Genomic DNA, 4,949 nt, shown 5'->3' with positions numbered 1-4,949 from the left:
AATCTGTGATATGGTGAAAATTCTATTTGGAAATTATGTTTACTAAGAACATTGGGTCATTGAAAACTATGTGGAAGATTAATGAGTTTCTGATAGATAAAGCTCATTTTTTTGAAAAATGTTATACTCAATATGAGTGTATTTAGTTGGATAAACTTTTTTAATGACAATGGGAATCTCTTTTATACGTCGATGCTAGCCATGATAGTATGCTTAAATTTAGAGTTACACAAAATAGACCTAGAAATTGTATTTTTATTTTCAATTAAGAAATGATTGAAAAGATCAACATGAACGTCCTATAGATTTCATGTTAAAGGCCCTTTTAGTATTGTGGTAACTTTATAGTTGCACCCATGGTCTAATACAATCATCTTGACAGTCGTACTTGAGTTTTTAACAAGATTAAATCTTGTACAAAAACTTTCGTTATATGAACGAAAATTATTGTATTTACGTAAAGGTATGATGTAGGTTGTAATTCTAATTTTGATGTTGATTACATTAGATTGGCTAAGCATGAAAATGAGTGTATAAAGACCATTTTGAAATGGTTGTCCTCGATATTTCTGACAAAGGATGTAGGTTTAGCAAATTGTATGATTTGTGTTATAAGGATTATTCGAGTCTTCTTGCTCTATCACAAGAGTTTTATGCTATAAAAGCTCATGTGGAATTGCTACCCTGCTGATACTCCTATATCGGAAGGTGACCATATAAGTTTTCATAAATGTTCAAAGATTACATAAATTGCAAAGAAATATCTAGAAAACCATATCTAGTACAGTTAAGAGTTAGGAGATAGAAGTATACTATGCTATATACTTGCCAGAACATTAGTCATGCCATGGATCTAGTCAGCGGGTATCCATATTATCTTTAGAAAATGTATTGTGATACCTTAAGGGTGTTGCTATAAGTTATTTTATCTCGTTGACAAACGAATAACTTGTGATTGGGATAGTTATACAATTGTAGACTAAGAATGAGAGTTAGTCGAACACAATTATTATTAGACTTGTGCACTCTTGCTATATAGAGTAGCAAGAAGCATATGTCATAATGTATATCTTGGTAGCTAAAGAAATTATTTTGTATAGATAAACTAAGCATCTAATGATACTAGTTGAAAATATGAGATCCATGATAATTACGTGACTATCTTATATGTTAAGATCTCAAGTATCAAGATGGAACCAAATATTTGATGATATTTCTGTGAGAGACATTAGTAAAGAAAGTGTCTTTGCGATATATATACGTAAATGATGATAGTTAATCATTATGCTCTGAAGATATCTAGAGATATATTTGTTGGTAATATCAAATCCCTAGAATTTTGTAATATATGATACTTAGTGTATCAGAAAACTCATGATTGAGTTTTGTAAGCCCATAGGTGAACAATTTTGAGTTCATATGTAGTCTAATTTTGGGATTACGAGATAAATGATCTGTATGCATATATAAAGTATGTCTAACATGTTGCGATTAGCTCACTCACACAAGCAATAACCTCAAACACTTTGAGGTGTACTGAGATGAGACACAGTGATCATATTGTGTACATGATTCAGTCGACTTGATAAGATATCAAGATGAGATTACAACAAATAATCGAAATGGATTTTGTTATCCATTAATCCTGTTCATTAGCCAGATCAAGTTCATGATTTGAGATTGCCTGGAGGAATTAACTTAAGGAGAGCCCAAGTTAGGTATCGGGGAATACCTGAACTAGGATCTGTACGGTGTTATTTGTTTACAAAAAATATGGCATATGCTCCAAGAAAGGGAGAAAATATCGTAGCACATATTTTATACCACGTGTGCTTTTATGACTAATATTGGGTAAATGAATGAATGAAACTCTGCTTCCTCATTCTGTGAGACACTTGAGGTTTATATAACCTCATATATACCCTTATGACTTTTGACTATTTCTTGATATGTTTTTCAGGTTACTACTTTAGCATGTTGCCAATAACTATGATTGATTCAGTTTGACGGGGCATGTCTAGCAAAGAAACTAATTTAAAATTGAAGGATTCAAGTAGAAAAGAAAAGCTATTTTGACCAACATTTATGTTTCTATTCATCGATCGGACAATTGTGTTTAACCATTCAAGGTATAGAACACAATTGTGAATATGATACGATATGGGGTTCAAGTATGTTTCATATATTTTTGAGGGATCGGAAATACTTGAATTAATGTTGAAAAATGAGTTTGGGGTATAGCGAGATGTGATGTTCCTCTAACAGAGCTACTATATATCTCTAATAGGTTTATAGTATCGTAGGTTCTAATATTACTCCTTGGTCGTACAATCTATTTGCCGTATGAATCTTTGTGAGATAGGCCTTGAAAATGATCTAAGATGTGACATTCGTTGTTACTTATGGTTCGGATCAACCCTATCATGTGCGAGTGGGAGTTGTTAGAAAATACGGGTAATCAGTCGCCTATGTGGTGCGACCCGACCCACAAGATTTCAAAAAGGGTTGGAGGGAGTGATTTGAATTTGGAATTCAAATCTACAACTCCTCATAACCTCCTTTTAACTCCCATATAACTTCCATTTGATGATGATATGAGAAATGTAGACAAAAAGGTGGCATGATAAAAAAAAAAAAAAAGAGGGAATTTTTGTATGGAAATTCACACCAAAATTGGAAAGTCGATAGAACCATATTTTTAGCATGAAATCTCACAAAAATTGGCACTTAGATTGTAGATAATAATCCCCTTGTGATCAAAATTTGGACCATTGGAGTACTAGAAAATGCAGATTTTGATGCTTGGATAGCAAGATGATTCAACCACACAAAGATCTTGAAATTTATTATTTCAAGTAAGTTTCTTGACCCAAAATTCATGTTCAAGTATGCTGCGATTTCCTACAAGAATAAAGCATATAAGAAAAAAAATCACGATTTAAAATCAAACTAAACCAAAATAAAGCATATATAGTTTATTTCGTTAGTGATATTAGTATATAGTTTTCTCTAACACGTTCATGCTCATCAATTTATTCAATTAGACACCAGAAATTTTACCTAGTTTGTTAAATTTGAACCCGAAATTCTTCTGCCAAATTGATTTGATGCTGTAATAATTTGATAGAAGGTCCATCATTCCAATGGGATCATCAATATCACACCAATCAGCTGTGGATTGTTGTGATTCTCCGATCACGTGAAGAGAAAATAAAAGAGGAAAAACAATTCTATTTCTACTTGAATAGAATTTACAACGGAGTTTACAAACTCAACAAAAAACCTCTCAAAAAGAGTCTCTCTAATCTCTTTTTTTTTTCTCTCTCTCTTCTCTATCCTATTTTTCTTCTTCTCAAGGGACATATTAATTCTCTTTACGGTAGCTCTATTTATAGAAAAATCTTGGCTACAAACCGTCATAAACTTGTGGCCAAAAATCAATCAAGAATTGCGGCTAGAGAATTTCATTTCAAATTCTCTTCTTGCATAGATTTCTTCTCCACTAAGCAATTGAACTTGTGGCCGTCAAAAGGTAGAGAGTTTTAATTCAAATTTTCTTCTTCATCCTTCATGCATGCATGTTGGTGGGAATTACTTGTTTATTAAGCAATTGAAATTTCAACAATTTCAGCATGGAAGAATCTTGAATGCGGCTGGAATATATAAATTCTCCCCCTCCAGTCGCATTCAAATCAATTGCTATAGGACAACTAACCCAGCTATGTCTCTGCATAGCTCTAACTTCTCCCTTATAACCACCTTTGTTAACATATCTGCTGGATTCTCATTTGTGTGAATCTTTACTAGTCTCAACAGCTGTTGATCCATCACCTCTCTTATCCAGTGATAGCGAATGTCAATGTGCTTTGTTCGAGAGTGATACATTGAGTTCTTACTCAAGTCAAGAGCACTCTGGCTGTCACAATGTACTTTATAATCTTTCTGCTTGATCCCTAATTCTTGGAGAAATCTCTTTAACCACAACATTTCTTTACCTGCTTCTGTCACTGCAATATATTCTGCTTCTGTTGTAGATAAAGCAACACACTTTTGTAGTCTTGACTGCCATGAAACAGCGCCCCCTGCAAAAGTGTAGAGAAATCCTGAAGTAGATTTTCTACTGTCAAGATCTCCCGCCATATCTAAATCTGTATAACCTTCCAAGATTGGATCAGCTCCCCCATAGCACAGACATATCTTTGATGTACCTCTGAGATACCTGAGAATCCACTTGACTGCCTCCCAATGTTCCTTTCCAGGATTAGAAAGAAAACGACTCACCGTGCCTACTGCATGGGCAATATCTGGCCTTGTACATACCATGGCATACATCAGGCTTCCAACTGCTGAAGAATAAGGTATCAATGACATTTCCTCTATCTCTTTCTTGGATGAGGGGCATGAACTTTTGCTCAACTTGAAGTGGTTTGCTAATGGAGTGTTGACAGGTTTGGCATTATGCATGTTGAATCTCTTGATCACTTGTTCAGCATACTTCTCTTGGGATAGCCACAACCTTCTATTCTTCCTATCTCGAGTTATGTGCATTCCCAAAATCTGCTGCACTGAGCCTAAGTCCTTCATGTCGAAGAACTTGGAGAGTTCCTTTTTCAGCTGCCTGATTTTTGTTGCATCTAGTCCGACGATCAGCATGTCGTCTACATACAATAGAAGAGCAACAAAATTGCCATCCGAAAAGTGTTGAATATAAACGCACTGATCCGCAGCTGTTCTTTTATAGCCTTGACTCACCATGAAAGAGTCAAACTTTTTGTACCATTGCCTAGGTGCTTGCTTAAGACCATATAAGCTCTTCTTTAGCTTACAAACAAAGTTTTCTTTCCCTGAAACTTCAAAACCTTCTGACTGCTCCATATAAATTTCTTCATATAAATCACCATGAAGAAATGCTGTTTTGACATCCATCTGTTCAAGCTCTAGATTCAGAT

The sequence above is a fragment of the Olea europaea genome, chromosome 10 (genome assembly GCF_002742605.1).
Source record: "Olea europaea var. sylvestris chromosome 10, O_europaea_v1, whole genome shotgun sequence".
Lineage (NCBI taxonomy): Eukaryota > Viridiplantae > Streptophyta > Magnoliopsida > Lamiales > Oleaceae > Olea > Olea europaea.
Note: the sequence above shows the minus strand (reverse complement) of the source record.